Genomic DNA, 9,704 nt, shown 5'->3' with positions numbered 1-9,704 from the left:
TCTCTCTCTCTCTCTCTCTCTCTCTCTCTCTCTCTCTCTCTCTCTCTCTTTCTCTCTCTCTCCTCCTTCCCTTCCTTCCTGTCTATTTTTCTGCCTTTCTTTCTTTCTCTCTCTTTCTTTCTTTCTTTCTTTCTTTCTTTCTTTCTTTCTTTCTTTCTTTCTTCCTTTCTTTCTTCCTTTTTTCAACTCCTGATCCTCCCCCTCCCAAGATCTAGGTTTAAGGATATACGGCACCACTCCAACAGTAAACACTGAATTTTTTACACAGGTTTTCTGGTGTTTGGCATCCACCAAAGAGCCCACCAAGACTCACCTCCTTGGAAGAAAGGGTGCTGCTGTCACTTGGGAAATTCCATGGGATTTAGGATCTTTCAGTTAGATGCTCCTAGTACTTAGAAACATATTAAGATTTGGGGCTCTGTGTCAGGAATCAGAGTCCAAGAAAATACTAGAGCAAGATTCTTCTACTTGTAAGCTATTCAAGATCTGGGAATAGGGGAGTCCTACCTGCCACATAATCTCAGAGACAAGATAATTTTTTCTAAATGACCTTCAAACATGAGCATCTTTAGGTAAGTCACAGACTAAGTGCTCTACCGTCAACAAGAGCTGCAGGTAAACCAGCCCCTTCCCCATTAGCTTAGTTTTAGTGGCAATGATGTAGGAATCTTTAAAGTAACAGGAACTATCAGGGCTGGCTGTGCATAACCCGAGGACTAAAGTGCCACATGCCCATGGTCACTGTAAAAATCCATCGGAGACAGTAGCTCCAGTCTGTCGTCTTGAGACGTGAAAGAAACTTTTATGGGTGTGTGCAAAGCAGAAATAGGCTTTATTAAGAATTGTTAAAGAAAGGTGAAAAATTAAAGAAAAGTCAGAAATCAAAGGAGGAGAAGAAACTCCCAAGAGAGGTGGGATTTCCAAGAGAGGAGAAAACTGTTAAGTTTCCATTGTTTAGAAGTTTTATGGAGTGATTGCAGACCTTGGACAAAGGCTGAGATCTCTGGTGAGGCTGGTTAATTCTCTGGGTTATTGTGGGCAGCCATCGGAGGGCCCGTGTGATATAGACATGCCCTCCTGGAACTACCAGGGGACTGGGGACTGTCCACACACCACTCACCCAATTAGGGGGGTTCATCTTCCACTCCAGCTTTGACCTTGGCTGTCTGCTAGCCATTCATCTCTTGGGCAGTGTTACCACCATGGAGTGTGGCTGATTACACTAAACTCTTCTTTGTTCTCACATTTTCATGGTCAGCCTGTTTCTTTGCCTCGGAAGAGAGGTAGTCACCAGCGTGTAACTAAGTCCTCCTTGGTCCCCTCATATTCCTTGTCTATAGGGTGGTCTAAGGTGTCCTTCTAGATGGAAGGTCTTATTAGACACCATCCTCACTTATAATTAAGTCTGTATAATCAGCTGTGTTAGAAGCCAGACTATATAAAAAGACGATGGTGCCTCAGCGGTGTGAAGGGAGGGGCTGAGGGAGGAGAGGGCGGCAGGTGAGCAGTCACTGGCTCCAAGCCCCCACCTCCCTTCCTCTTCTGAATAGCTTGGCTAGTCATACCCAGAAAAGATACCTTTATTCATTTTCTTCAGCTCTCGAGGTTCTGCCATTTTAACCCTTTATCCTTCCTTTATCTCCCCTGCCTCTGTTTTCACTGAAGCGTATGTGAACATCTGGCACTTTTCATCATGAGTTTTCTTCTTTATCACCTATATAGAGGGAGGTAGCTCCTGCCTCACTAATACAGGCACGGCAATGCTGAAAGCATTTTTATCTTTATTGTAAAGCAAAGGAGGTCAGCATCTCAGAGTTATTTAAAACCAGGACTTACAGTGGTAAAGAGCTACCAAGTAATGCTGTGTCACATTGAGTTGGAATTGACCATCAATATAAACTCAACTGGAAAACACATTACCTTGTCTACACAGTGCAACCCTGTCTCAAAAAGGAAAACCAAAAACCCAAACAAACAAACAAACAAACAAACCCAGAACAAAACAGAATCTAAACAGATAATTAATAAAAAAAATAAAATAGTAGTATGCACGTGCACGTGTGCATGTGATAGTCAGTTCTCTGCATTTGTGATGAACAGGCCTCAAGACCCTCATAGAGATCAAAATCTTTAGATGCTCAACTTCCTTCTATGAAATGATGTAGCATTTGCATTGAACTTACCTATATCCTGCTGGTAAGTCTATAAAGGTAGACTTTACCTTATCTCTAGATTACTAATAATACAGTGTGATACCACTTAGGCAGTGATGGCTTCAGTGAGCCAGAGATTACTCTGCAGGAACTAACTGTGCTAACTCTACTTGCCCAACAGTCTGAGTTTGACTCCTGGAGACCATGTGGAAGAAAAGAAACAACTCCTCAAAGCTGTCCTCTGATCTCCACATGTGGGTCTTGGCACATGCAAACCTTAAACACACGAGATAATAAAAATATGCCAAAGAAAATTCTAAACCCTCCTCCTTCAGTTATTTCTTGCCACCTACTCCTTTTGAATATTATTTCTTCTTTGTATTCTAAGTCTTTCAGGTGTGTTGTTACTAGTATAAGATCGCTCCAATTTTTTAATGTAGGCATGCAATCCTATGAGCCTGTTTGTTAGAACCACCTTCATTGTGTCCCATAAGTTTGGGTATGTTATGTTTTCACTTAACATTCAATTCTATTCATTCAATTCTAGAAAGTTTTTATTTTTTGTTTTTATTTTTTACTAAAGTAAGTGGTTCATTTACATGAAGAGGAATTCCAAAGCAGGTTCTTATAGGGAAAGAAGAAGCTGAGCCTGTAATCTGGCCATAGGCTACATGACTTTCCTCAGAGGATTTTTGGGGTTATAGGTAGATATAGATTGACCCAATTTTCATTTAGTAGTGGGTTGTTCAGTTTCTTTGAGTTTGTAAGCTTTCTGTTGTTTCTGTTGTTGATAGCAGCTTTAATCCATGGTGGTGAGATAGTATGCAATATGTTATTTCAATTTTCTTTTATCTGTTGAGACTTGCTTTGTGTCTGAATGTATGGCCAATATTGGAGAAAGTTCAGTGAGATGCTGCGAAGGTATATATATTTTTGTGTTTAGATAAAACATTATGTAAATATCTGTTAGGTCCATTTGGTTTATAATGTCTCTTAGTTCCAATATTTCTCTCTTTATTTTTGTCTGGATGACCTCTCTATTAGCAAGAGTCTGATACTGAAGCCATGCACAGAGTGAAGGAAACATGTAGGACTGTTGGAAGACCCTGCTATTAAGGCTGCAGTATGCATGTCTGAAGAAGCTCTCCAAGTTTGGTGCAAAATGGAGGACCCCATTTCTCAGCGGGAGTTACTCTTTTCTGCCTGATCTTATCTAGAGCATATCTCTAAACATAGGTACCTGACCTTATTTAGAGGACGACCCTGCTCAGAGTTTCCTGCAAGTGCTGCATGATTCAGCACTTAAGTCCCACTCAGCTCAACCCTCTTGCCATATGATAATTAGATTGTGTTTTGACCAATCAACAACCCTTCCTACCTATAACCCCCCAAAAGCCTGAGGAAAGTCATGTAGCCTATGGTCAGATTACGGGCTCATCTTCCTCTCTCCCTGTAAGAACCTGCCAGATAGAGTCTTGGAATTCCTCTTCATGAAAATGAAGCATTCCCAACCTAGCCAATAATGAGTATTCACCCTAGAAATCTCTACCTGCTCCCCAAGATCTATATACTCCCTGTTCACCCTGAATAAAGTTGAACTGCCTCACTGAAGCTGATCCTGGGAGTGTATCCATTGGTCAGTACTCACGAGGTCAGAACTCTGCTCATGTCCCACCAGTGACCAACAGCCCCCAGGAAGGGTCACAGAAGACAGCACAGGAACTAGGAAAATTTAAGAGTTAAGGAAATGTTTGTTTCATTGTTTTGTTTGTTGTTGTTTTATCTTTTTGTTTTTGATAGTTGCATAGGACCCAACAAGCATAAAAGATATTTAACTTATAGTTTAGATTCTCAGTCTACTGTATTTCCATCATTCTTCAACAAAGGCAGCACATACAAGGACAATCCCAATGAAGTAAGGATTTTTTTACACAACTCACCATAGAAGGAGAAAAAAGCATTTGAACACATTAACAACTTGTTTATAATGAAAACCTGCATTAAACAAAGATTTCCTCCACAGATTTGTGTGTGTAAAGTTTGACCTCTGGGGTTGCTCTAGAAATTTCCCCAATTCCTAACATCTCAGGATATCCAACTCCCTTAGAGGAAAAAAATATTTGCACATAACCTTTGTAATTTTCCTGACTTCCTTAAATTACCTCTACGTTATGCATAATACATAATATAATGTAAATGCTATGTAAATAGTCATTATATTTTATTGTTTGGGGATTAGTAAGAAAAAAATCTATGAGTCAAAACAGACTCACTATTTTCCAATTCCTTTCTTGCCCCTTTCCCCCCTCCCCTCTCTTCTCTCTCTTCTTGTTTGACTCTGTTTGACAGGATCTCTCTTTATAACTCCAGGCTGGCCTCAACTCTTGAGACTCCTGCCTCAGCCTCCTCAGGAGAATTACAGGAGCAGGACACAATTCAAGATGTAAAATGCTTAAAACCAGGGAGGCAGAGCCCGCAATTGCACGAGACTGACTACTGGGTATTTCTGATCCACATTTGGTTAAACCTGCAGAGTCAGAAGGACATGTCTCCATTAGAATCCTACTCAGGTGATCTGGCTCCTGAATCCTATTTAGAAGGTTGCTGTCTTAGGCCCCAGTGCCTTTCTTTGCCAGCCAGAAAAAGGTTATTGAGAAAGGTTTGCAAGAATATCCCATGTAGTAGAATGTAGATGGGAGTGTTAAGCAGAACAAGAAAATGATGCATTATGTAATCTCAACAAAAGCCTCTACTGATCCTACAAGGTTTGCTATTTGTCCAGATGTGTCCCAAATCAAGTAACAAGACCTGGGTCTCTAACCTTTCCATTCACTGGATGAGGGTTGTCCCTTAAGCAGATGCTATGGACTTATGAAAAGACTTTGGTCAAGTTCAAATCCTAGAAGAGGCTCAACCAAGAGCTGTTAGCCCCCACAACAGCCTGGGTGTGGGGTTGGGGAGATCTGAGCTACAAAATGACATCAACTACAGAAGGGACCATTCCATCTGCAATGCAGATAAATAAAACCAACAACAAGTGCCAACTTTTAGAGTAAATATTGAGCATGTTCACCCAAGACTGGAAACAGAAGAAATGGTTTATTCTTACCATTTTGGTGCTGGACTCTCTGCCAGCAGAATCAGGTGAGAAAGAAAGAGAGAGAGAACCCGGTCCAGCCAAGTCTCTAAGTTCAGCCGAGTCTCTAGGGGCTGAGCGGGATGGTGAGTGTCTCGGATCTCCTGCTGGCTGGATAATAACCATCCCAAGCCGTTTTATTGTATTCATCTTTTCTTTATAAAGGGCTGAGAGAGGAGGTGGAGTTTTCTGCTGAGGTGAGATGACAAAGGGGGAGGGGAAAATGGACAGAGGATATAGGGTGACTGACAGAGCCAATAAAGTTACTCTACATCAGCAGGAGTTAGGCAAAGGCAGGCTTACTCAGCCTTTGCTGAGTCACTCGAGTACGGAAGTGACTGAGACAGTTCACAAAACTCGAGCCAGGCTCAGGTTTGTCCTCAAGGCCCAAACCAGGGCCAAATAAAGGCCCAACATTTTGGGAATGTTGTAAAGGCACAGGTCAGTGCATTAGGACAAGGAAAAAAATTTAAGTTACTTTATTTTGGGCTCTTAAAGAAGGATGCTATGGACTGGGTGGCTCAAACAGCCTGCATAATTTCTCATGGCTCTGGAAACAGCAAGTCTAAGATCAGCAGATCTCATGCCTGTTGGCTCATCCTAGTTGCCAACAGCTGTCTTCTAGTGTTCCCTTCAGATGGTGTGAGAGAGGCAGTAGGCTCTCTCCTGTTTTTCTGGGGCACTATCTCCACTGTGGGGACAACTTCCATGTCCTCATTACCTTTGAAGGTCCGAGAATTCAAACAACATCGCACTGGACTTAGAATTTCAAGGTGTGAATTTGGGGAGACAGAAAGGTTCAAGTCACAGCAATGGTAAGAGGGTGTGAGAGAAGGAATCAACGCAGTCTGCTCACACACATGGGGCTAAACACACGGAGAAATCTAAAAGAATCACAAAGGGATACGTGAATTGGTGAGGCTGTAGGTGGACAAAGTGAGTACACCAAAATTCTTTGTATTTCTTTCTTTTTTTCTTGTTTTTTTGTTTTTTTGTTTTTCGAGACAGGGTTTCTCTGTGTATCCCCGGCTATCCTGGAACTCACTCTGTAGACCAGGCTTATCTTGAACTCAGAAATCCGCCTGCCTCTGCCTCCCAAGTGCTGGGATTAAAGGCATGTGCCACCACCACCTGGCTTGTATTTCTATGGATGCTAACAGATCAGAAAAAGAAATTGAGAAAGGTGTTGTGTCCTAATCAGGACAGGCATTAGGGATCAACTTTAGATGTAAGTAGGGATACTTGAAGCTTCTGTTCTAAAAACTACAAAATGTTGCTGAGCACATCAAAATGGATCAAACAAGTAGCAGTCTCTTGCCCATTAAACCTTGGAAGACTTGACATCTTTAAGATAACAATTTACCCCTAAGTTTACTTAGAAGTTCAAAGAGATTTTCATCAGAATTTTAGATGTGTGGATGATGGCATAGTTCATGTGGAAGTTCACAAGACCTGGACAACCTAAACAGTCTTGGAAAAGGAGAAAGGAGTCAGAAGTTACTATATTCCAAGGCAAACTGTGAAACAATAATTAAGATTTCAGGTATAAAATAATATACTTAGGGTATAAGAGCAGATAAGTGAGTGGATAAGACAGAGTCGGAAGAAGAGACAGTTGAATGAAGCTCTTGTTGAAGACATGGGGAGGAGCTAATGCTGTGGCTGGAGTCTGAGAATGCTAGCAGGCTCCCATTATATTGAAGGATCTTAGTCTTTTTCCTTGAGGCCTTTGATTGATTATATGAGGTACATGTACACTTGGCAGCTTAATACACTCTATTCCAAGTCCGCTGACTTAGATATTAATTTCTTTTTAAAATATCTTCTTCTCAGACATGATGAACAAATTTGTGGTCCTGCCACAAATCTTGAGTTGAGATCTTGCCAACTCAACACATCAGTGTCAATCAAGCAGACATGTCAGTGGCTATCACTTCATTGAGAGAGGGTCTTCTGGTGCTAGCAATTGGATAGCTGTGCCAAAATAGTCATTTCTAACTCAATGCACATTATGCAGAAAATGAAATTTGACATGGACATAGACCAAAATGTGATAGGTAAAATTGTAAAGCTTTTATCTAACAGAAGCAAGACACCGATTTCAATACCTAGGGATAAACAAAGATTTCTTAGGAAGCAAAAATCAATAACCCTAAATGAATATTTGACAACTTAGAATTGATATCAATTTAAAACAAAACTACCAGTAAGAAAGTAAAAAGACAAGCCACTTACAGGTAGACAACCAGCACACCCACAATGTATGTACTTATTTGACAAGGACTCATGTATATATGAAATACTCAGTAATAAAAAGGATAAATAGTCTAATTAAAAACTGTTCAAGAGAATTTGAAACATATCCAAAAAGATATATATCCAGGGGCTGGAGAGATGGTACAGTTAATTAAACCCCCAGCACCCATGTAAAATGCTGGGCATGGTGACATATATCCAAAACCCCAGCTCTAGAGGACAGAGAAAGGGGATCCTATGAGTTGACTGTCCAGTCAGCCTGAAACAATGAGCCCCAGGTTCACAAAAAGACCCTGTCTCAAAAGATAAAGTGGGAGCGACAGAGAAAAGATGCTTAGTGTTGACCTTTGGCCTTCATATGTGCATGCACAGGCCAATGCACCCATACACTTGTGCTCCACATGCACATGCCACAAATAATGAAAAAAAAATGTGTCCAAATGTTTGAGAAATCTATTGGCAAGTGTGCAATGCCATTAACCATGAATGCAAATTAAGAGCAATAGCACACACCGCATCTGGTCAAACACATGAACAACTGGCTGTAGCAGGCGATCCTGAAGTGGGGCAAGCAGGTGAGGCTCCTGTGGTGCTGAGGAGAGGATAAATGCTCCAGCCCTCTGGGAACTCATGCTTCTAAGAAAGCTGAAGGTGCTTAGCAATTGTATGGCTCAATCAAACATCCAAGAGGGATGTGTCCATTTTAACACAAAAGGGTGATGATGGGAAGCTTTATCAGTCTAGTAAATGTAAACAGGGGAAGCAACCCCTGCTATCTCTATGTAAATGGATAAACGATACATGCAGACAAGGAGGAATCTCTCAGCAATAGAAAGAAGGGTAAGTACAGTCATCATTCTTCGTGGATTCTACAAGGGTTAAAATGTGTTTGTAAGTGTAAAATGAATGTCCATGATGTTTCTGTGATTTATGGACATGTGTGGATGGACAAACATTTGTAATCACTGGTTGAATGCAGATCCAATGAAGGTGACCAAAGTCCTGTGTTATCTTCTTGATCCACTGTTGTGGTAAATCTCCAACCCCCATAAGCCTGTGCAAAGAACACACAACTCACTTATAATATTTACAAACAGCACGCCTAGATTAGGCAGATAGATCACTACACTACCCTATTCCCCAGCTGTGAAATTCCTTGCTATTTGCGGTTCCTCCAGGCCGTGTGCTCCATCATCCTTCCACCTCTTCTTCCTCTGTCCTCCGTCTCTTCATCTCCCCTCCTCCTTCCTCTCTCCCTCTCTCTAAAACTCCCAGTCCCACCTTTTCCTTCCACTGCCCAATCACAGACTCTAGCCTTTATTTGAACAATTAGGATGGGGAGAGGACGCACTTGAAGTCACCTGAGTACGTGATCTACTCCTTGTCAGGACACCCTCTTGAGGGAGAAGAATTAGCATCAAAATACAAACAGCACTCCACAACGCTCCACCTCTCACGCTGTAAATGTGTTGGTTTCATTATTTAATGATACATTTCTCACATTTTGTGCTTTTTGTTGGCCATTTTGCTATTTAAAATGATCCCCAAGTGGAGGACTTAGAGCCATGTAGTGCCCACTGCAAGAAGGCTATGATGTGAAAATTATCAATAACAAGAACACAACAGTTATGGCTTTGTTGGCTCATATGTATTGATAAGCTCACACTCACACACACTCACACACACACACACACACACACACACACACACACATTGTTTCTCTGTTTTTTAATGTGAATTGACCAGGTGATGAGACTGTTGTCGTCAGATACAGGAACAAACCTCACTTTATTCCAGGAGCAATGGTTCAATAGTGTTTCTTTCTGTGCTTGTAGTGACTTTGTAGGTCACAGTTACTGCGAATAATGAGAATCAACCATACATGTAACATAGATACATCATAATGAATAGAAATTCCACTCATATTAAAAAAAAAAAAACGGATGCGTCTAGCCTATGGACATCAGAATAGCGATGGCTTTCAGGGGATAATATTATAAAACATCCTTTGAGGGAAGGTTCTGCATCTTTACCTGGGAGTCAGCCGTTAAAACAAAGGTAGATTTGGTTTCAAAGAGACCTTTTGGGTTAAGTAGCTGCGTTGTTCCTTTATAACCACAGAGTGGCAGTGTTGTAGAGATGAATAAAATCAGGGCCTT

Source organism: Mastomys coucha, unplaced genomic scaffold, assembly GCF_008632895.1.
Source record: "Mastomys coucha isolate ucsf_1 unplaced genomic scaffold, UCSF_Mcou_1 pScaffold20, whole genome shotgun sequence".
Taxonomy (NCBI): Eukaryota; Metazoa; Chordata; class Mammalia; order Rodentia; family Muridae; genus Mastomys; species Mastomys coucha.
This window is presented reverse-complemented; position numbering follows the sequence as displayed.